Here is a 25114-nt window from a genome sequence, read left to right as displayed (position 1 = left end):
TATTTGCAAAGCCTAAGACGTAAGTTACGCAAGCTATACGTATGTCAAATAGGTATATGAAAGAAATAGCGCCTTTATAGTATAGCGCCTGACGCATTGCGTTGTAAGTTCCCGCCTGAGCGACGGCCGTTTGCACCTGCAACCACACGTGGAGCGTCACGGCCTGCGTCTTGGATTGCATCGCGCAGCATGTAACCCGACAACCCCACCTGCAGAGTGCATCTACTCGGGGAACTCGGCGCCGCCGTTGCTGGCTCCCTGCCGTCCATGTTTGTGTTCCTTGGTTTGTAATGTTTTCAACGGACCTAGTAAGCAGCGAACAGTGTCCATATTTCGGCGCGAGTGTGTGCGATCACTGGACTCGAACGGAAGTGCGCAATGTGTCCTTAACAAGAGCGGACGCTTGAGAAAACAATTGGGAACGAGTTCGATGAAGAAGAGTGAAACTGTAACACAGATAATTTTTTGCAGCATAACCTTATTATTAATCAGATTGCGATTGTAAATGAAGTTTTCTCTCCAGTTTATTTTTTTCTAATACTTCTTAGAGCGACAACGAAGCAGGAAGCGTCGATACGATTTGCCATATGTGGGAAGGTCCATGCATGTGCGGACTGACATTTAATTTTCCACTAATATCCCAGCTTCAATTTAGATCACCAATGTTAAATCGTTTAAGCAAAAGTATGTGCTGCGACGCTTCGTATTCGTGTAGCTTAAACGGCCTAGTCTATTTTTAAAGTGTATTTCGATGGAAGCGCGCTCGCCATAGTCGATCTGAGTCCCGTATGAGTATTAATAGGCCGACGCTTATTGCTCTAAAATTGCATCGCACCGCAAGCGCATCCTGCGATAATCGTCTGTTTCAAGAAACGGATGTTGAACTAATGCACTCGGTGGCAAACAAATTCGCTAAAACATTTGGAATTCACTTCACCAGAGCAGCAGAAATCACCACTGGAGCAGCCACGGAAGAACCTGGACCTTTGCCCAATAGAATACAAAAAATAGCAACCATTGCCTATGCACGATATATAACATGTCAATTTGATTATTTCTAATCTCCCGGTCGGCATGCAGCTAGTTATCGCCGCCGCCGCCCTGACGGGCCAGCGAACTATTGTGATCTTATTGATATTTGACGCAGTCGACCGATTATCGGTCTCATCCACATTCGTCACAGTATACATGTGGATTGATTACAGTGCTAGCTTAGGTCAATGAAGATCTAGTGTAAAACAACACGGTGTAATCCCAAGCAACATCGAACACAGCTAGGTGGGAATAAAGGAAACACGACGGAAACCAGCACCGCGGAACTATAATTATTTACACACAAGATTTTCGAAGTATTTAAAATTGCAAAGGTAACTTCAAAACATCGATTAAAACAGCACAGTCAACGAATCCAAATATTAAATGAGCTTGCTAACCGCAAAAGCACGTTAATGCGGCTTCCCACAGAATAGTTCCAGCCACATGCTAATTTGCACCTAGTATTGACTAGTTGCTGAAGTAGAAAACACAATGCTGACTAAAGTATGCCAATGCATCTGACTTTGGCGGGACATGCTAACAGAAGTGACAGTATTGTCCAGTGTATGCCATATATTGGCCAACGTCAGTGTAGTAACGGCTAACGCTGTTGGGTATAGCCATCCTTATAATATGGCAATGCCAATTTTTAAGAGGCCTCATTGTGGCCGAAGGGGGGCTCTGCTATTCGAAAGTGGTGCGCTATCGACAGGTCTAGCGACTTCTATTTGTTCTTGGGGTCTCTTAAAACGCAACTTCGTCTTGTTGAGGATTAACAACGTGCACAATTATTGTCTTAGCAAATACAAGCTTAAGTGGTTTTACACAATGAACGAGCGGGCAGTGAAGGAGTTGATCCGAGGAGTGAAGACTGTCACTTGTAACAGGAGAAGTGCTTGGGCACTGTACAAAAACGAACTGCCCTTTTTCCGCCTCATCAAGCCCACTCTCTCGGTCCTGGAAGAAACCGAACCACATTGAAGGATAATATTGGGGCACAGTAATCAATAACATTTCAGTGCTTTGTATGTCGAAAAAACAATGAGAAGGGTTCAAGACTGCTGAACCCAATATAGAGTGAAAGGATTAGCTGCAGGTGACTGAGCGTTCTTCTTCGTGGCTGTTCAAGGTCATTCGTGACTGTGGCCACGGTTTATGCGACGAGCCGAAACCTGGTGCAGTATTGCTTTTGCAATTAAAGTAGTGCAAACTTTATTTTACACTTGAAATGACAACTAATTCTGGATTACTTATCTAGGGGTGGAAGCAGGATTGAGCACTTCGGAACAGTTCAGAACAATTTAGAGCCTGCTATTAGGATGAAATACCTTAAATAATTGCTGCTTTCTATTTACAGCATACAGGAAACCCACAATGTGAAGGTTAGGTTAGGTTAGGTTATGTTAGCCAGCAGCTGGCTTCTCCGACACGGAAACCGCATGGTTCGAGCTACTGGCATCGCCGCCCCCATGACCTAATCCTGAGAGTTATCCTGTGTTTCTACAGCGGGCTGCACATGAAAGCTCTCAGTGTTACCAAAGTGTGTAGCATATTTCTGTGTAGAGATGGCTGAAGAAGATCCTTCATTGTCTTCAAAGGTTGGTTTTTCTCCCAAGCTCTCAGATTTCTTAAACTGTTTAGGTCCACTTGTAAATGTACCGCAGTCTCTCTTCACTGGCACGCTCTTCCCAGTTTTCGGCCATGCAGCACGCTAAAATGCATCGGTGTGTGTCTTTGCTATTGCCTGCTTAACAGGCGGCATCGTTTTGGAGCATTGCTCAGTTGCCGCGTGGTTGCGAGACTTCACACACGGTTCGGAAATCAAGCCAGAACCTTGTTTCTGAATTGAGAACAACTTGCCTGCTCATTGAGTGTCAGTTTTTTGGCTGAAATGCTCATTTGCTTTGCATGAACGTTACCATCCCCAACAGCATATGCATTTTCTTTCCCGTATAGTCCAAGGGCTCTGTTTTTACTGCACTGAGATGCAGTCAGTAGAGTCGTATCACTAGGGGAAGGGTGCACACAATCTCTTTCTTGCAAAGTATCTGCGTGCAGACAGGTGCGTTGCTTGCAATGGATAGCTGCGTGTGCTTCAAAGTAGTGCAGAGATCTCTGATAGCAGAACTGAAGGAATTTTGCCCCACTTCATTACAACTTTTCAACTTTATAGAAAAGTACTCTTTCACTGCCTCAGCTGCTGCTCCAACATGCTCAGGCTTCAGTCCAGTGACGCGGATAATATCATTACAAATAGTGACAGTACTCACTTATGTTCCAGCAATTGACTTACCGCCGCTCCTGTTGGGTATAAGTAGAGGTGTATGTTTGCTGCACAGGGCATCAGTGGCTTCATGCAAATTTTCTTGTGCAAGAGGCTCAAGGCACCGGCTTGTCAATTCAGCCGGTTCCGTTCGCAGTCGTTTCAGCGTTAACTTCAGCAGGCAAGCACTCTGCATGAACCAGTACAGGAAACTGGGTTTTCTTTTCCGAAGTCAGGTGGTAGATATTTCATCCGTCAAAAATCTCCAACCTAAGTCGCTAATGGGCTTGTTGAGGCCAGGCGTATCGCTAGGCTGTGGTGCAGGCGACCGTAGCACTGCTGATGCGAAGGTCTCCACAGGTCGGTGCCTGGTCTGCTGGCCGATCTCTGTTGCTTTGAACTTGTACCCGCAGTTTTCTGCAATGCCATCGTCATGCTTCCAACCCATGGCTTGAAGTTCGATAACCTCGAGAATCTTTTTTTGCAAGACGACGCTAAGCCTGCTGTCGCGGCATACGTCTCGCAGATAACAGAATAGCTAGTCCAGTTGCTCTTTCCAGGTTTTTTTCCACCATGGCTCCCACTTCCTGCATGGTGTTACAAATGCATTCGATGTGGGTTGACTCGCTTGTACTGGAACGTCCTTCGCCGACACCGTTCCTGAACCTAAGCGGAGACGTCGTGGCTATAGTCGTTGTTATGCCAGCCACGCTCACGGGGGGCGACAAAGGAGCGTCTGAAGCCGAGCGTCGTATGACCGTTGAGGTCGTGAACGTTCGAGCTTACGTGTGCCTTGCGGACCCTTCAGTTGTCTCTGGGCAAAGCATCATCCTCGAACATCAGGAAAAACGGACTTCAGCCCCGTGACACAACCTGCATACACCGGATATCCTTATTAGTCAGTCGTCAATGCTTCCATGATTCTGCATGCATCTTTGGCAAGGCAAGGCAAACGGCTAAAACATCTTGGGGTTTTAAAAATTACCCCTGAGCTGAGAAACAATTCGGAACAAACAGGGCAGCAGAAAATGAAAGGCTTGCTTGAGCGCTTCATAATCAAGCACTCAAATTTGAAGTAGGATGGACAGTTTTGCGAGTTGGTACAATTGCATAGTGGGTGGAACCGCGAGAAAAGACGAAAGTCTGTTGCGCGTCTCTCGTGTTTCGTCTATGCTTTTGCTCAGACTCCGCCGACTCGGCCCGAGGTCACCCGAGAGAAATCGAACGGCCGAGCCACGCGAGCTTTTAGGGCTACGATGCCACGCGGTCGTTTACATTATGAAATTAGTACGCAGGAAACCAGTAACGATTTAACTTGAAATAAGCTGTAAAATGATCAGAATCAAGTCGCGGACATTTGAGAACCACTTATTGAAAAGTTAACAACGTAAAAAAGATGCTAAAAGAAGACAAATCGCCGAAGTACATGGCTTGCGCAGCCTGCAGCACCAATGAAATGTAAGACAACGCTTGTAATTTAAAAAATACTCGATCTAAGAGGTTAATGTTTTGCTCCAATATACGCAAAGGCTTTATAAAATGGGAATGCAAAAATTTGAAAACTTACATGGAATATTTCTTGAAGAAACAAGTATTATCCGTGCGCGGTGCCACCAAACGTCGAGTCGAGCGTACGAGCGGCCGTTGGAACGACGAAATAAAGGAGCGCCCTCTTTCAAACGAAATGGCAACTGTCGCTGTCATGCCGGCTAAGCGATTGTCGCGTCATTACTAGGGCTTTGCTGTAATCGCTTTTTCAGCAGCTCTGCGACTTCGGTTTTTATGCGCAGCGTACTCGCCGCACAACCGAGCTATTCCTAGCTTCGCTGCGCGCGGCCGCGTAGCTACCACTTGACCTACATCGGCGCACCACGTGAAATGGCGTCACAACAGCTGTGAAAGCTGGGGCTCAACTCGTGCGCTCGCTTGCGGACGCGCAGCCTCCGCCGGCGGCCTAACTCCCGCTCCTAATGCTAGGAGATACTGACGTCACGCAATTGTATAAAAGGCGACGCAGTCGTTGAGTCAGTTGAGCAGCGAGATGTCGGCCAGGGAGATGCGGCTCGTCAGACCGCAAAGCGCAAGTTACAAACTGCCACGGAAACGGGAGTAGAACGAGAAGTACGGCTTGCCAAGCGACGTGCACAGTATGCAGCTAGACGGCAGCGTTCTACAACCGATGCCGAGGTGAAGGATGAAGCTTCGAGTACTTCTACTCGGTTCGAGCGGCGAAATGCTACCAAACGGAAACTGCGTGCTGAAGACTGATCATCATAGAGTATTTATTGGTTTGAGAAAAATAAAGGAAAAAGCAGAGTAACACATGAGTTGTTGTCTATGAAATGGCTAACCAGGTAATGTCTTGTCTATGAATGGCTAAGCAGGTTTAGAATGGTAATGTTTTTTAGCTAATATGCTTCGCATTCTAGGCTTAACCATAACCTAAGCCAGACCAATTTTTTACCTTCCGTTTAGCAAGCGTTTCCTAGTTGGTAGGACTTGAACCATCCTTGAACGAAGCGCTGCTACTGCTGCTTATCTATGTAGGGCTCTGTGTCAGCAGCGAAGCGCATCGTCGCCCTGGAGAGGCGCCTAGCTGTTTTGTTTACAACACCCAAGCCTGTTCAAGTTGTATTTTGTGAATGCTGTGATCTACTACGAATATTTTGCTCACTTGTAGCACACCGAAGAAAATGTTTTCATACAGTAGTGGTCAATCGAGCGGAATATTTCAATCACCCTGAAATGAGGATTTGAAGCATGTTTGTTGAAAATTATTGAGTTAAGCTTCTCAGTACCATGACTTGTCACCTCCTTATAAGCTAGTTGCATACGATGTTTACATTTTCTCTCATAACGGCCAGTTGTATATCCGCACTGTCAGCATCATTCTATCTGCAAAATTATTCGTTTGTTGGCCCGATTGATTATAGGCGCCTCTTTCTTTCTCACAGTTTAGTTTCTTGCGTATATTTTATTGGCCATGAAATGCGGTAATTTCTCTATGCAACCTGTTTTGACAACCCGAAAATGTTTGAAAGAAGTCTCCAGTCTGTTAGCGATCGTCTTTTTATTACTGCGCAATTCCGTCTCCTGGGCGGTGGCCGTCCGTCTTTTGAACCCTGAGTGGTGCGTCGACCCGACCACAGCTTCGGCGCACGTGCGTGCATTTTGACGCGCGCTTGCAACCTCGGACCTTGCTCGTATCGCATGCGGTGAGAGAGAGTGATCCGGGGAAGGCTAGGAGTGCGAAGGGCGCGAAGATGGGGTTGAGCGGTGCGTCAGCACGGAGAGCGGGAGCTGGAAAACTGTGTGCGAACGAGCGTGTGCGAAACAAAGATGTGTAATTGAAATCCAGTTGTCAATTGTTAAAATACCCATTGTATTTATTCGTATATTATTTGTGTTTCCAGTGTTTTCTTTCACTTTTTTTTTTCGTTCTAATGTTAACAAGTCAGTTTACATGTGGGTGTCTTCTCTCCTGGCCCAATAGTTAAAAAAACAACTACCTTCCCTGCGCACTCCTGCAGCTGCTCCACTACAGAGGTAGTTAGAAAATAAATAAGCTTTGATACCGAATGAACCTAATTGTAAAACAACGCCTGCTTTATTTAATTTTTGAACTCCAAAGTTATTCCTTCTTGGCATACTGTGTAGCGCAAGCATTGTGTTGTAGTGAACGACGACGGAATCGCGAAATTGGACGGCTGAAAAAAAGTGGAGAAACGTTAGAGACTTCTTTTTTTGGCACTTGTGCAAAAAAAGCAGAAATTATAAAATTATGCTATCCATGCACTTGGCATGCCTTCAAATCAGAAGTTGTTCTGATGAGCTGCCGTTCTTGTATACTGGCTGCTACACGAAGCTATTTTGTGTTCATATGAATTTCAGGGTGACAAAGCCCTACGCGGATATATTTCGCGTTTCAAGTTCTTGTAAAATATGGAAGCCGCTCGCCGCCGTGCCGCGGGTGACTCTAGCTGGCTCCGCGATCTTTTTTGCCACTGCAGTGATTTGAATATTCGCGGCTCGTTCAGAAAATAACTGGCGTACTCGTTTGCCAAATGTGTGTTTCTAGATAATTATAGGGTATTTACAAGTACCGTATGTGCGCGATAATTTATCAGTGATTAATGCACCATGGTCATTGCAGTCGTACGTTTGATTATACACGTATGCGACGGTCTACTTATTTGCAAAGCCTAAGACGTAAGCTACGCAAGCTCTACGTATGTCAAATAGGTATATGAAAGAAATAGCGCCTTTATAGTATAGCGGCTGACGCATTGCGTCGTAAGTTCCCGCCTGAGCGGCGGCCGTTTGCACTTGGAACGACACGTAGAGCGTCACGGCCTGCGTCTTGGATGGCATCGCGTAGCATGTAACCCGACAACCCCACCTGCAGAGTGCATCTACTCGGGCAACTCGGCGCCGCTGTTGCTGGCTTCCTGCCGTCCATGTTTGTGTTCCTTTGTTTGCAATGTTTTCAACGGACCTAATAAGCAGCGAACAGAGTGTCCATATTTCGGCGCGAGTGTGTGCGATCACTGGACTCGAACGGAAGTGCGCAATGTGTCCTTAACAAGATCGGACGCTTAAGAAAACAATTGGGAACGAGTGCGATGAAGAAGAGTGAAACTGTAACAGAGTTAATTTTTTGCAGCATAACCTTATTATTATTCAGATTGCGATTGTAAGTGAAGTGTTTTCTCTCCAGTTTATTTTTTTCTAATACATCCTAGAGCGACAAAGAAGCAGGAAGCGTCGATACGATTTATCATACGTGGGAAGGTCAATGCATGTGCGGACCGACTTTTAATTTACCACTAATATCCCAGCTTCAATTTAGATCACCAATGTTAAATGGTTTAAGCGAAAATATGTGCTGCGACGCTTCGTATTCGTATAGCTTAAACGGCCTAGTCTATTTTTAAAGTGTATTTCGATGGAAGGGCGCTCGCCATAGTCGATCTGAGTCACGTATGAGTATTAATAGGCCGACGCTTATCGCTCTATAATTGCATCGCACCGCAAGCCCATCCTGCGATAATCGTCTGTTTCAAGAAACGGATGTTAAAACTAATACACTCGGTCGCAAACAAATTCGCTAAAACATTTGGAATTCACTTCACCAGAGCAGCAGGAATCACCACGGGAGCAGCCACAGAAGAACCTGGACCTTTGCCGAATAGAATACAAAAAATAGCAACCATTGCCTATGCACGATATATAACATGTCATTTTGATTATTTCTAATCTCCCGGTCGGCATGCAGCTGGTTATCGCCGCCGCCGCCCTGACGGACCAGCGAACTATTGTGATCTTATTGATATTTGACGCCGTCGACCGATCGTCGGTCTCATCCACATTCGTCACAGTATACATGTGGATTGATTACAGTGCTAGCTTAAGTCAATGAAGATCTAGTGCAAAACAACACGGTGGAATCCCAAGTAACATCAACAACAGCTAGGTGGGAATAAAGCAAACACGACGGAAACCAGCACCGCGTAACTATAATTATTTAGACACAAGATTTCCGAAGTATTTAAAAATGCAAAGGTAATTTCAAAACCTCGATTAAAACAGCACAGTCAACGAATCCAAATATTAAATGAGCCTGCTAACCGCAAAAGCACGTTAATGCGGCTTCCCACAGAATATTTCCAGCCACATGCTCATTTGCACCTAATATTGACTAGTTGCTGAAATAGAAAAGACAATGTTGACTAAAGTATATATGCCAATGCATCTGACTTTGGCGGGACATGCTAACACAAGTGACAGTATTGTCCAGTGTATGCCATATATTGGCCAACGTCAGTGCAGTAACGGCTAACGGTGTTGGGTATAACCATCCTTATGAAATGGCAAAGCCAATTTTTAAGAGGCCTCGTTGTGGCCGAAAGTGGGCTCTGCTATTAGAAAGTGGTACCCTATCGACAAGTCTAGCAACATCTATTTGTCCTCGGGGTCTCTTAAAACGCAACTTCGTCTTGTTGAGGATTAACAACGTGCGCAATTGTTTCACAGATTTAGTATTTTAAGAATGAACTTTATTGTCTTAGCAAATACAAGCTTAAGTGGTTTCACACAATGAACGATTGGGCAGTGAAGGAGTTGATCCGAGGAGTGAAGACTGTCATAACAGAAGAAGGGCTTGGGCACTGTACATCAACGAACTGCCCTTGTTTCCGCCTCATCAAGCACACTCTCTCGGTCCACATTGAACCACATTGAAACCATTGAAACTATTGAAACCACATTGAAGGATAATATTGCGGCTCAGTAATAAATAATATTTCAGTGCTTTGTATGTCGAAAAAACAATGAGAAGGGTTCAAGACTGCTGAACCCAATATTGCGTGAAAGGATTAGCTGCAGGTGACCGAGCGTTCTTCTTCTTCGTGGCTGTTTAAGGTCATTCGTGACTGTGGCCACGGTTTATGCGACGAGCCGAAACCTGGTGCAGTATTACTTTTGCAATTAAAGTAGTGTCAACTTTATTTTACACTTGAAATGACAACTAATTCTGGATTACTTGACTAGGGGTGGAAGCAGGATTGAGCACTTTGGAACCGTTCAGGACAGTTTAGAGTCTGTTTTTAGGATGAAATACCTTAAATAATTCCTGCTTTCTATTCACAGCATACAGGAAAACCACAATGTCAAGGTTAGGTTAGGTTAGCCAGCAGCTGGTTTCTCCGCCACAGAAACCGCCTGGCTCGAGCTACTGGCATCGCCGGCCCCATGACCTAATCCTGAGAGTAATCCTGTGTTTCTACAGCGGGCTGCACATGAAACCTCTGAGTGTTATCAAAGTGTGCAGCATATTTCTGTGTAGAGATGGCTGAAGAAGATCCTTCATTGTCTTCAAAGCTTGGTTTTTCTCCCAAGCTGTCAGATTTCTTAAACTGTTCAGGTCCACTTGTTAATGTGCCGCAGTCTGTCCTCACTGGCACGCTCTTCCCAGTTTTGGGCCACGGAGCACGCTTCAATGCATTGGTGTGTGTCCTCTCTATTGCCTGCTTAACAGGCGGCATCGTTTTCGAGCATTGCTCAGTTGCCGCGTGGTTGCGAGACTTCACACATGGTTCGGAAATCAAGCCAGAACCTTGTTTCTGAAGTGAGAACAACTTGCCTGCTCATTGAGTGTCAGTTTTTTTGGCTGAAATGCTCATTTGCTTTGAATGAAGGTTACCATCCCCAACAGGATATGCATTTTCTTTCCCGTATAGTCCAAGAGCTCTGTTTTTACTGCACTGAGATGCAGTGAGTAGAGTCGTATCACTAGGAGAAATGTGCACACAATCTCTTTCTTGCAAAGTATCTGCGTGCAGCCCAGGTGCTTTGCTTGCAAAGGATAGCTGCGAGCGCTCCAAAGTAGTGCAGAGATCTCTGATAGCAGAACTGAAGGAGGTTTCCCCCACTTCATTACAACTGTTCAACTTTATAGAAAAGTACTCTTTCACTGCCTCAGCTGCTGCTCCAACATGCTCAGGCTTCAGTCCAGTGACGCGGATAATATCATTACAAATAGTGACAGTACTCACTTATGTTCCAGCAATTGACTTACCGCCGCTCCTGTTGGGTATAAGTAGAGGTGTGTTTGCTGCACAGGGAATCAGTGGCTTCATGCAAATTTTCTTGTGCAAGAGGCACAAGACACCGGCTTGTCAATTCAGCCGGTTCCTTCGCGGTCGTTTCAGCGTTAACTTCAGCATGGGTAGCACTCTGCATGATCTAGTTCAAGAAGCTTCGGTTTTCTTTTCCGAAGTCAGGTGGTAGATATTTCATCCGTCAAAAATCTCCAACCGAAGTCGCAAATGGGCTTGTTGAGGCCAGGCGGATCGCTAGGCAGTGGTGCAGGCGGTCGCAGCACTGCTGATGCGAAGGTCTCCACAGGTCGGTGCCTGGTCAGCTGGGCGCTCTTTGTTGCTTTGAACTTGTACCCGCATTTTTCTGCGATGCCATCGTCATGCTTCCAACCCATGGCTTGCAGTTCGATCACCTCGAGAATCTTCTTTCGCAAGACGACGCTAAGCCTGCTGTCGCGGCGTACTTCTCGCAGGCGACAGAATAGCTCGTCCAGTTACTCTTTCCAGGTTTTTTCCATCATGGCTCCCACTTCCTGCATGGTGTTACAAATGTATTCGATGTGGGTTGACTCGCTGGTACTGGAACGACCTTCGCCGACAGCGTTCCTGAACCCAAGCCAAAACGCCGTGGTTATGGTCGTGGTTATGCCAGCCACGCTCACGAGGGGTGACGAAGGAGCGTCTGAAGCCGAGCGTCGTATGACCGCTGAGGTCGTGAACGCTCGAGCTTACGTGTGCCTTGCGGACCCTTCAGTTGTCTCTGGGCATAGCATCATCCTCGAACATCAGGAAAAACGGACTTCAGCCCCATGACACAACCTGCATACACCGGATATCCTTATTAGTCAGTGGTCAATGCTTCCATGATTCTGCATGCATCTTTGGCAAGGCAAGGCAAACGGCTAGAACATCTTGGGGTTTTAAAAATTACCCCTGAGCTGAGAAACAATTCGGAACAAACAGGGCAGCAGAAAATGAAAGGCTTGCTTGAGCGCTTCATAATCAAGCACTCAAATTTGAAGTAGGATGGACATTTGGGCGAGTTGGTACAATTGCATAGTGGGTGGAACCGCGAGGAAAGACGAAACTCTGTTGCGCGTCTCTTGTGTTTCGTCTATTCTTTTGCTCAGACTCCGCCGACTCCGCCCTAGGTCACCCGAGGGAAACCGAACGGCCGAGCCACGCGAGCTTTTAGGGCTACGATGCCACGCGGTCGTTCATTTTAGGAAATTAGTACGCAGCAAACCAGTAACGATTTAACTTGAAATAAGCTGCAAAATGATCGGAATCAAGTCGCGGACACTTGAGAACCACCTTTTGAAAAGTTAACAACGTAATAAAGATGCTAAAAGAAGACAAATCGCCCTAGCACATGGCTTGCGCAGCCTGCAGCACCAAGGAAATGTAAGAGAACGCTTGTAATTTAAAAAATGCTCAATCTAAGAGGTTAATGTTTTGCTCCAATGTACACAAAGGCTTTATAAAATTGGAATGAAAAAATTTCAAAACTTACATGGAATATTTCTTGAAGAAACAAGTATTTTCCGTGCGCGGTGCCACCGAACGACGGACGAGTCGAGCGTACGAGCGGCCGTTGGATCGACGAAACAACGGATCGCCCTTTTTCAAACGAAATGCAACTGTCGCCGTCATGCCGGCTAAGCGATTGTCGCGTCATTACTCGGGTTTGCTGTAATCGCTTTTTCAGCAGCTCTACGACTTCGGTTTTTATGCGAAGCATGCTCGCCGCACAACCGAGCTCTTCCTAGCTTCGCTGCGCGCGGCCGCGTAGCTACCACTTGACCTACATCGGCGCACCACGTGACATGGCGTCACAACAGCTGTGAAAGCTGGGGCTCAACTCGTGCGCTCGCTTGCGGACGCGCAGCCTCCGCCGGCGGTATAACTCCCGCTCCTACCGCTAGGAGATACTGACGTCACGCAATTGTATAAAAGGCGACGCACTCGTTGAGCAGCGAGATATCGGCAAGGGAGAGGGCGGCTCGCCAGACCAAGTTACAAACAGCCACGGGAACGGGAGAAGAACGAGAAGTACGGCTTGCCAAGCGACGTTCGACGACCGGTGCCGAGGTGAAGGATGAAGCTTCGAGTACTTCTACTCGGTTAGAGCGGCGAAATGCTGCCAAACGGAAAATGCGTGCTGAAGACTGATCATCGTAGTGTATTTATTGGTTTGAGAAAAATAAAGGAAGAAGCAGAGTAACACATGAGTTGTAGTTGTCTACGCAATCGCTAACCAGGTATAGCCAGGTAATTTCTTGTCTATGATTGGCTAACCAGGTATAGAAAGGTAATGTTTAATATTTTAGGCTAATATGCTTCGCATCCTAGGCTTAACCATAACCTAAGCCAGACCAATTTTTTACCTTCCGTTTAGCAAGCGTTTCCTAGATGGTAGGACTTGAACCATCCTTGAACGAAGCGCTGCTACTGCTACTTATCTATGTAGGGCTCTGTGCCAGCAGCGAAGCGCATCGTTACCCTGGAGAGGCGCCTAGCTGTTTTGTTTACAACACACAAGCCTGTTCAAGTTGTATTTTGTGAATGCTGTGTTCTACTAGGAATATTTTGCTCACTTGTACCACAAGAAAGAAAACGTTTTCATACAGTAGTGGTCAATCGCGCGAAATATTTCAATCACCCTGAAATGAGAATTTGAAGCAAGTTTGTTGAAAATAATTGAGTTAAGCATCTCAATACCATGACTTGTCACCTCCTTATAAGCTAGTTGCATACGATGTTTACATTTTCTCTCATAACGGCCAGTTGTATATCCGCACTGTCAGCATCATTCTATCTGCAAGATTATTCGTTTGTTGGCCCGATTGATTATAGGCGCCTCTTTCTTTCTCACAGTTTAGTTTGTTGCGTATATTTTGTTGACCATGAAAATGCGGTAATTTCTCTATGCAACCTGTTTTGACAACCCGAAAATGTTTGAAAGAAGTCTCCAGTCTGTTAGCGATCGTGTTTTTATTACTGCGCAATTCCGTCTCCTGGGCGGTGGCCGTCCGCCCCTTGAACTCTGAGTGGTGCGTCGACCCGAGGACCGCTTAGGCGCACGTGCGTGGATTTTGACGCGCGCTTGCAACCTCGGACCTTGCTCGTATCGCATGCGTTGAGAGAGTGCTATCCGGGGAAGGCTAGGAGTGCGAAGGGGCCATGATGGGGTTGAGCGGTGCGTCAGCACGGAGAGCGGGAGCTGGAAAACTGTGTGCGAACGAGCGTGTGCGAAACAAAGATGTGTAATTGAAATCCAGTTGTCAATTGTTAAAGTACCGATTGTACTTTTTCGTATATTATTTGTGTTTCCAGTCTTTTCTTTCACTTTTTTTTCGTTCTAATGCTAACAAGTCAGTTTACATGTGGGTGTCTTCTCTCCAGGCCCAATAGTTAAAAAAAAAACAACTACCTTCCCTGCGCACGCCTGCAACTGTTCCACTACAGAGGTAGTTGGAAAATAAATAAGCTTTGATACCGAATTAAGCTTAATTGTAAAACAACGACTGCTTTATTTAATTTTTGAACTCCAAAGTTATTCGTTCTTGGCATACTATGTAGCGCAAGCATTGTATTGTAGTGAACGACGACGGAATCGCGAAATTGGGCGGCTGAAAAAAAGTGGAGAAACGTTACAGATTTCTTTTTTTGTCACTTGTGCAAAAAAAGCAGAAATTCTAAAATTATGCTATCCATGCACTTGGCATGCCGTCGAATCTGAAGTTGTTCTGATCAGCTGCCGTTCTTGTATACTGGCTGCTACACGAAGCTATTTTGTGTTCATATGAATTTCAGGATGACAAAGCCCTACGCGGATATATTTCGCGTTTCAAGTTCTTGTAAAATATGGAAGCCGGCCCGCCGCCGTGCCGCGGGTGACTATAGCTGTCTCTGCGATCTTTTTTGCCACTGCAGATTTGAATATTCGCGGCTTGTTCAGCAAATAACTGGCGCACTCGTTTGCCAAATGAGTGTTTCTAGATAATTATAGGGTATTTACAAGTACCGTATGTGCGCGATAATTTATCAGTGATTAATGCACCATGGTCATTGCAGTCGTACGTTTGCTTATACACGTATGCGATGGTTTACTCGTTTGCAAAGCCTAAGACATAAGTTACGCAAACTGTACGTATGTCAAATAGGTATATGAAAGAAATAGCGCCTTAAAGTATAGCGGCTGACGCAATGCGTTGTAAGTTCCCTCCTGAGTGGCGGCCGTTTGCACCTGGAACCACACGTGGAGCGTCACGGTCTGCGTCTTGGATTGCATCGCGCAGCATGTAACCCGACAACCCCACCTGCAGTGTGCATCTCCTCGGGCAACTCGGCGCCGCCGTTGCTGGCTCCCTGCCGTCCATGTTTGTGTTCCTTGGTTTGTAATGTTTTCAACGGACCTAGAAAGCAGCGAACAGAGTGTCCATATTTTGGCGCTAGTGTGTGCGATCACTGCACTCGAACGGAAGTGCGCGATGTGTCCTTAACAAGAGCGGACGCTTGAGAAAATATTGGAAACGAGTGCGATGAAGAAGAGTGAAACTGTAACAGAGTTATATTTTTCGCAGCATAACCTTATTATTAATCAGATTGCGATTGTAAGTGAAGTGTTTTCTCTCCAGTTTATTTTTTTTCTAATACTTCTTAGAGCGACAACGAAGCAGGAAGCGTCGATACGATTTGCCATATGTGGGAAGGTCCATGCATGTGCGGACCGACATTTAATTTACCACTAATATCCCAGCTTCAATTTAGATCACTAATGTTAAATCGTTTAAGCGAAAGTATGTGCTGCGACGCTTCGTATTCGTATAGCTTAAATGGCTTAGTCTATTTTTAAAGTGGATTTCGATGGAAGCGCCCTCGCCATAGTCGATCTGAGCCACGTATGAGCATTAATAGGCCGACGCTTATCGCTCTATAATTGCATCGCACCGCATGCGCATCCTGCGATAATCGTCTGCTTCAAGAAACGGATGTTTCTAATACACTAATACACTCAGTGGAAAACAAATTCGCTAAAACATTTGGAATTCACTTCACCAGAGCAGCGGGAATCACCACGGGAGCAGCCACGGAAGAACCTGGACCTTTGCCGAATAGAATACAAAAAATAGCAACCATTGCCTATGCACGATATATAACATGTCAATTTGATCATTTCTAATCTCCCGGTCGGCATGCAGCTAGTTATCGCCGCCGCTGCCCTGACGGACCAGCGAACTATTGTGATCTTATTGATACTTGATTCCGTCGACCGATCGTCGGTCGCATCCACATTCGTCACAGTATACATGTGGATTGATTACAGTGCTAGCTTAGGTCAATGAAGATCTAGTGTTTAAACAACACAGTGTAATCACAAGCAACATCGACAACAGCTAGGTGGGAATAAAGGAAACACGACGGAAACCAGCACCGCGTAACAATAATTATTTACACACAAGATTTCCGAAGTATTTAAAATTGCAAAGGTAACTTGAAAACATCGATTAAAACAGCACAGTCAACGAATCCAGATATTAAATGAGCCTGCTAACCGCAAAAGCAAGTTAATGCGGCTTCCCACAGAATAGTTCCAGCCACATGCTCATTTGCACCTAATATTGACTAGTTGCTGAAATACAAAAGACAATGTTGACTAAAGTATATGCCAATGCATATTACTTTGGCGGGACATGCTAACACAAGTGACAGTATTGTCCAGTGTATGCCATATATTGGCCAACGTCAGTGGAGTAACGGCTAACGGTGTTGGGTATAACCATCCTTATGAAATGGCAAAGCCAATTTTTAAGAGGCCTCATTGTGGCCGAAAGTGGGCTGTGCTATTAGAAAGTGGTACCCTATCGACAAGTCTAGCGACTTCTATTTGTCCTCGGGGTCTCTTATAACGCAACTGCGTCTTGTTGAGGATTAACAACGCGCACAATTGTTTCAGAGATTTAGTCTTTTAAGAATGAACTTTACTGTCCTAGCAAATGCAAGCTTAAGTGGTTTCACACAATGAACGAGTGGGCAGTGAAGGAGTTGATCCGAAGAGCGAAGACTGTCATAACAGAAGAAGGGCTTGGACACTGTACATCAACGAACTGCCCTTTTTTCCGCCTCATCAAGCACACTCTCTCGGTCGACATTGAACCACATTGAAACCATTGAAACAACATTGAACAAACGGAACCACATTGAAGGATAATATTGGGGCACAGTAATCAATAATATTTCAGTGCTTTGTATGTCGAAAAAACAATGAGAAGGGTTCAAGACTGCTGAACCCAATATTGAGGAAAGGATTAGCTGCAGGTGACCGAGCGTTCTTCTTTTTCGTGGCTGTTTAAGGTCATTCGTGACTGTGGCCCCAGTTTATGCGACGAGCCGAAACCTGGTGCAGTATTACTTTTGCAATTAAAGTAGTGCCAACTTTATTTTACTCTTGAAATGACAACTAATTCTGGATTACTTGACTAGGGGTGGAAGCAGGATTGAGCACTTTGGAACCGTTAAGGACAGTTTAGAGTCTGTTATTAGGATGAAATACCTTAAATAATTGCTGCTTTCTATTCACAGCATACAGGAAAACCACAACGTCAAGGTTAGGTTAGGTTAGGTTCGGTTAGCCAGCAGCTGGTTTCTCCGTCACAGAAACCGCCTGGCTCGAGCTCCTGGCATCGCCGGCGCCATGACCTAATCCTGAGAGTAATCCTGTTTTTCTACAGCGGGCTGCACATGAAAGCTTTCAGTGTTATAAAAGTGTGCAGCATATTTCTGTGTAGAGATGGCTGAAGAAGTTCCTTCATTGTCTTCAAAGCTTGGTTTTTCTGCCAAGTTCTCAGATTTCTTAAACTGTTTAGGTACACTTGTTAATGTGCCGCAGTCCATCCCCACTGGCACACTTTACATTGTCCTCCAAGACTTCTTAAAGTGTTTAGGTCCACTTGTTAATCTGCCGTAGTCTGTCTTCACTGGCACGCTATTCCCAGTTTTGGGCCATGGAGTAGGCTTCAATGCATTGGTGTGTGTCTTGTCTATTGCCTGTTTAACAGGCGGAATCGTTTTCGAGTATTCCTCAGTTGCCGCGTGGTCGCGAGACTTCATACATGGTTTGGAAATCAAGCCAGAACCTTGTTTCTGAATTGAGAACAACTTGCCTGCTCATCGAGTGTCAGTTTTTTGGCTGAAATGCTCATTTGCTTAGCATGAATGTTACCATCCCTAACGGGATATGCATTTTCTTTCCCGTATAGTCCAAAAGCTCTGTTTTTACTGCACTGAGATGCAGTGAGTAGAGTCGTATCACTAGGAGAAATGTGCACACAATCTCTTTCTTGCAAAGTATCTGCGTGCAGCCCAGGTGCTTTGCTTGCAATGGATAGCTGCGTGCGCTCCAAACTAGTGCAGAGATCTCTGGTAGCAGAACTGAAGGAGTTTTCCCCCACTCCATTACAACTGTTCAACTTTCTAGAAGTACACTTTCACTGCCTCAGCTGCAGCTCCGACAAGGTCAGGCTTCGGTCCAGTGACGCGGATAATATCAGTGCCAATAGTGATAGTACTCACATATGCTCCAGCAATTGACTTACCGCCGCTCCTGTTGGGTATAAGTAGAGGTGTGTTTGCTGCACAGGGCATCAGTGGCTTCATGCAAATTTTCTTGTGCAAGAGGCACAAGGCACCGGCTTGTCAATTCAGCCGGTTCCTTCGCTGTCGCTTCAGCGTTAACATCAGCATGGCTAGCACTCTGCATGAACCAGTTCAAGAAACTTGGGTTTTCTTTTCCGAAGTCAGGTGGTAGATATTTCATCCGTCAAAAATCTCCAACCGAAGTCGCTAATGGGCTTGTTGAGGCCAGGCGGATTGCTAGGCAGTGGCGCAGGCGGTGGTAGCACTGCTGATGCGAAGGTCTCCACAGGTCGGTGCTTGCTCAGCTGGCCGCTCTTTGTTGCTTTGAACTTGCACCCGCAGTTTTCTGCGATGCCATCGTCATGCTTCCAACCCATGGCTTGCAGTTCGATCACCTCGAGAATCTTCTTTTGCAAGACGACGCTAAGCCTGCCGTCGCGGCATACGTCTCGCAGGTAACAGAATAGCTAGTCCAGTTGCTCTCTCCAGGTTTTTTCCATCATGGCTCCCACTTCCTGCATGGTGTTACAAATGCATTCGATGTGGGTTGACTCGCTTGTACTGTAACGTCCTTCGCCGACAGCGTTCCTGAACCCAAGCGAAGACGTCGTGGTTATGGTCGTGGTTATGCCAGCCACGCTCACGGGGGGCGACGAAGGAGCGTCTGAAGCCGAGCGTCGTATGACCGCTGAGGTCGTGAACGCTCGAGCTTTCGTGTGCCTTGCGGACCTTTCAGTTGTCTCTGGGCAAAGCATCATCCTCGAACATCAGGAAAAACGGACTTCAGCCCCATGGCACAACCTGCATACACCGGATATCCTTATTATTCAGTCGTCAATGCTTCGATGATTCTGCATGCATCTTTGGGAAGGCAAGGCAAACGGCTAAAACATCTTGGGGTTTTAAAAATTACCCCTGAGCCGAGAAACAATTCGGAACAAACAGGTAGCAGAAAATGAAAGACTTGCTTGAGCGCTTCATAATCACGCACTAAAATTTGAAGTAGGATGGGCAGTTGGGCGAGTTGGTACAATTGCATAGTGGGTGGAACCGCGGGGGGAAATACGAAAGTCTGTTGCGCGTCTCTTGTGTTTCGTCTATGCTTTTGCTCAGACTCCGCAGACTCCGCCCTAGGTCACCGGAGAGAAACCGAACGGCCGAGCCACGCGAGCTTTTAGGGCTACGATGCCAGGCGGTCGTTCATTTTAGGAAATTAGTACGCAGCAAACCAGTAACGATTTACCTTGAAATAAGCTGCAAAATGATCGGAATCAAGTCGCGGACACTTGTAACCACCTTTTGAAAAGTTAACAACGTAATAAAGATGCTAAAAGAAGACAAATCGCCCTAGCACATGGCTTGCGCAGCCTGCAGCACCAAGGAAATGTAAGAAAACGCTTGTAATTTAAAAAATGCTCAATCTAAGAGGTTAATGTTTTGCTCCAATATACACAAAGGCTTTATAAAATTGGAATGAAAAAATTTGAAAACTTACATGGAATATTTCTTGAAGAAAGAAGTATTTTCCGTGCGCGATGCCACCGAACGTCGAGTCGAGCGTACGAGCGGCCGTTAGATCGACGAAACAACGGAGCACCCTTTTTCAAACGAAATGGCAACTGTCGCCGTCATGCCGGCTAAGCGATTGTCGCGTCATTACTCGGGCTTTGCTGTAATCGCTTTTTCAGCAGCTCTGCGACTTCGGTTTATATGCGAAGCATACTCGCCGCACAACCGAGCTCTTCCTTGCTGCGCCGCGCGCGGCCGTATAGCTACCACTTGATCTACATCGGCGCACCACGTGATATGACGTCACAACAGCTGTGAAAGCTGAGGCTCAACTCGTGCGCTCGCTTGTGGACGCGCAGCCTCCGCCGGCGGCCTAACTCCCGCTCCTACCGCTTGGATATACTGACGTCGTGCAATTGTATAAAAGGCGACGCACTCGTTGAGTCAGTTGAGCAGCGAGATGTCGGCCAGGGAGAGGGCGGCTCGTCAGACCGCAAAGCGCAAGTTACAAACTGCCACGGAAACGGGAGTAGAACGAGAAGTACGGCTTGCCAAGCGACATGCACAGTATGCAGCTAGACGGCAGCGTTCGACAACCTATGCCGAGGTGAAGGATGAAGCATCGAGTACTTCTACTCGGTTCGAGCGGCGAAATGCTACCAAACGGAAAATGCGTGCTGAAGACTGATCATCATAGTGTATTTATTGGTTTGAGAAAAATAAAGGAAGAAGCAGAGTAACACATGAGTTGTTCTTGTCTATGAAATGGCTAACGATGTATAGCCAGGTAATGTCTTGTCTATGAATGGCTAACCAGGTATAGCAAAGTAATGTTTAATTTTTTAGGCTAATATGCTTCGCATCCTAGGCTTAACCATAAGCTAAGCCAGACCAATTTTTTGCCTTCCATTTAGCAAGCGTTTCCTAGATGGTAGGACTTGAACCATCCTTGAACGAAGCACTGCTACTGCTGGTTATCAATGTAGGGCTCTGTGCCAGCAGCGAAGCGCATCGTCGCCCTGGAGAGGCGCGTAGCTGTTTTGTTTACAACAGCCAAGCCTGTTCAAGTTGTATTTTGTGAATGCTGTGTTCTACTATGAATATTTTGCTCACTTGTAGCATACCAAAGAAAATGTTTTCATACAGTAGTGGTCAATCGAGCGGAATATTTCAATCACCCTGAAATGAGGATTTGAAGCAAGTTTGCTGAAAATTAATGAGTTAAGTAACTCAGTACCATGACTTGTCACCTCCTTATAAGCTAGTTACATACGATGTTTACATTTTCTCTTATAACGGCCAGTTGTATATCCGCACTGTCAGCATCATTCTATCTGCAAGATTATTCGTTTGTTGGCCCGATTCATTATAGGCGCCTCTTTCTTTCTCACAGTTTAGTTTCTCGCGTATATTTTGTTGACCATGGAAATGCGGTAATTTCTCTATGCAACCTGTTTTGAGAACCCGAAAATGTTTGAAAGAAGTCTCCAGTCTGTGAGCGATTGTCTTTTTATTACTGCGAAATTCCTTCCCCTGGGCGGTGGCAGTTCGCCCCATGGACCCTGAGTGGTGAGTCGACCCGACCACCGCTTTGGCGCACGTGCGTGGATTTTGACGCGCGCTTGCAACCTCGGACCTTGCTCGTATCGCATACGGTGAGAGAGTACGATCCTGGGAGCGCCAGGAGTGCGAAGTGCGCGATGATGGGTTTGAGCGGTGCGTCAGCACGGAGAGCGGGCGCTGGAAAACTGTGTGCGAACGAGCGTGTGCGAAAGAAAGTTGTGTAATTGTAATCCAGTTGTTAATTGTTAAAATACCCATTGTACTTTTTCGTATGTAATTTCTGTTTCCAGTCTCTCCTTCCCATTTTTTCGTTCTAATGGTAACAAGACAGTTTACATGTGGGTGTCTTCTCTCCCGTCCTAATAGTTAAAAAAAAACTACCTTCCCTGCGCACTCCTGCAACTTTTCCACTACAGAGGTAGTTAGAAAATAAATAAGCTTTGATACCGAATTAAGCTTAATTGTAAAACAACGACTGCTTTGTTTAATTTTTGAACTCCACAGTTATTCCTTCTTGCCATACTATGTAGCGCAAGCATTGTATTGCAGTGAACGGCGACGGAATCGCAAAATTGGGCGGCTGAAGAAAAGTGGAGAAACGTTACAGACTTCTTTTTTTGTCACTTGTTTAAAAAAAAGCAGAAATTCTAAAATTATGCTATCAATGCACTTGGCATGCCGTCGAATCAGAAGTGGTTCTGATGAGCTGCCGTTCTTGTATACTGGCTGCTATACGAAGCTATTTTGTGTTCATATGAATTTCACGCTGACAAAGCCCTACGCGGATATATTCCGCGTTTCAAATTCTTGTAAAATATGGAAGCCGGCCGGCCGCCGTGCTGCGGGTGACTATCTCAGGCAGCACAAAGCATTGGGCCAATGTTGTAAGTACGACGGCAAACAGTGGCCCTACATTGGGCCAGCCTAATCAGCATTGCCCCAACATAGGACATGCCAGTCAGCACCATGTCCAACAATGGCCCAGACTAGCCAATACTCTCCCAGTGTTGGCGTTGCCAGATGACAACACTGGCTAGCTTGGGCCAAGATGTACAGTCAGTTCCTGATATTGGCACTGCCATGCATACAGAATATATATATTGGACCGAGATTGCCGTTGTTCCTCCAATAATGGTCGCAGCGGTTTTTAAAACTGGCTATAATAATGGGCCAAGTTTCCTGTGTTCTCCAGTATTGGAGGTCCCGGTTTTTAAACATAGCTACAATGGACAATGTTATCCTCTGTTCTTCCAGTATTGCATGTTCAGTTTTTTAAAGCTGGCTACAATGGTCCAAGTAGTCCTGTGTTCCGCCGTCGTTGGCCCTTCCTTTTTTAAAACTGGCTGCAATGGACCATGTTGTCCTGTGTTCTTCCGGCGTTGACCGTTCCGTTTTTTAAACTAGCTGTAATGGACCAATTTGTCTTGTGTTTTTCCAATATTAGCTATCCCTGTATGAAGACTGCCCACAATGGACCACTTTGTCCCCTGATCTCCCGATTGTCCTTGCCATTCTAAAAACGCAGCTTTAATGGGCTGCCGAAGTGAATATTTTCCGTTGACCACTCAATCAAAACAAATTCTACATTTTTATGGTTGAATACACGTGCGCTAGACGCCAAACCGCGGCATTTAATTCCGACAACATTTCAGCCGATCGTTCGGACCTCACAGAGTACCACGTACGGGACCACAATTACTATAACGCATTCAAGCACGTACCGCTGCAGCTGTCTGGATTCGTCCTTTCGGTGCGCTCATATGCGGCGCACTTTTGGGGGTCAGCTATATGTGTTTATGGTTTTAGGCTATTGCCATGCATGCAGATTTCGTCGCAGGCGCATACGTTTGTCGCACAATTATATCTGATGGTAGCACGACCGTGCGACCACATATATTTATACCCCAGACCGGCTAGCACTCACGACCAAATATGCCTGTATTGGACGCCGATTACATCCCTGCATCTACTTAACCTCTAGTACAAATCCAGTTGTCAGTGAGAACGCGCATACAAAACGAAATCGTGTCGCCATAGCATGATCATGTGACATTAAATTAGTGATTAGAAGGTAGCTTTTTCATTGCCGAGAAGAACAACGTTGCCTCAAGTTGAAGGTACAAATGACCATTTTCTGAGCGATGTTTTTGTTATAGTGCTTTGTATTAACCATAAGGAACTACGCGCAGCATCGTCTGTTTACTTGGAGAAAGGACCGAATACGATGTGTGTACTTTCTAGACACAATCACTGGAAAATGAAAAGCCGGGAGACTCGCGAGGTTACCATTTTAGTTTTGGGCATTCACACGGTGGTAAAAAAAATGACAGTTTTTCGCGCAGACTGTGAGCATAAAGGCCCCGGTACATTTATATGGCGCACAACATATATATCGGCAATAAACAACAAAAATAGTTTGTTCCGCCTATTAGTTTAGAGTTTGACCATTCCAACCGCGCTAGGCGGTGGCAAAGAAATAAAAAAACCTCTACAGGAATGAAAATATGCGCTTCGAGTCATTCGAAAAAACGAATGCAGCCCAGAAACAATGTTTTAATGAGGCAGTTTTCCATGCCCTTTCCAATTCTTTCATTCTACTAAAATGATTTGGAATGCGTTGCTTGCTCATTGAACATTATCTTCTTTTTGTGCAATCCGCGTTACGGTGAAGGTGATTGCGAAAAACTGTGTGTTGCCTGATGCCACAGTGCATCAGGACCTCGACGCGCACAAAATTGAATCTGAATCATTCATTGCTGTGTCTGTCACCGTCGATTTGCGAACTCGAGACAAAACATAACCGAAGAAATATTGTTACAGCTGGAGAATGATGAGGACGAAGTGGCGCGCTTGTTTGTGGAAGATTAAGAAAAAGAAGTGCATCGAACGGGGGGCCCTCGTAGCCTGGCTCCTTGGCTGTTCCTCAATGTATATATCTATAATCCTCTTTTGTAAATATATTTCTCCCTGTTACAGAATTATATGAAAAAAATTAAAAACCTTGAACAATTCACAAATTCCGTAGAATCTTCAGAACTGCGCGCTGCGTTATAATTGGACAAAGGCTTTATCGGAGGGGCCATAATTACTTGCGCAACAAAATTATGCAAGGTGTTTTTAATGGTTTTGAAAGCGGAGGTAGTGTAGCATAGGTGGAAAACGTTTAAACAATGCTAAAACTGTTTTCTTTCCTAAAAATTTTCAATATTCGCTGTTTTCTGTAAATTAGCGCAATCGTATCTCTGTATTCAAATGTCATAAAAATATGAGCTTTAGCTGTTTGCGGATAATTATGCTGAGAACATATTGTGGAATTATTGCTGCTCTACCATGAACCTTTTTTGAAATAAAGGCCTGCAAATTAGGAAAATTTTCGTTTCCTGGGCCGATGTTGAGAATTTTTATAAAAACATCTACTCATACTCGAAAAACGAACATTAACTGAATACAAATAAAAACATGCATATATTTAGTCAGATAATTTTCAGCTCGCTAATTTGAACATAAT

The sequence above is a fragment of the Amblyomma maculatum genome, unplaced genomic scaffold (assembly GCF_055883805.1).
Source record: "Amblyomma maculatum isolate TAMU_Amacu unplaced genomic scaffold, ASM5588380v1 scaffold_13, whole genome shotgun sequence".
Taxonomy (NCBI): Eukaryota; Metazoa; Arthropoda; class Arachnida; order Ixodida; family Ixodidae; genus Amblyomma; species Amblyomma maculatum.
This window is presented reverse-complemented; position numbering follows the sequence as displayed.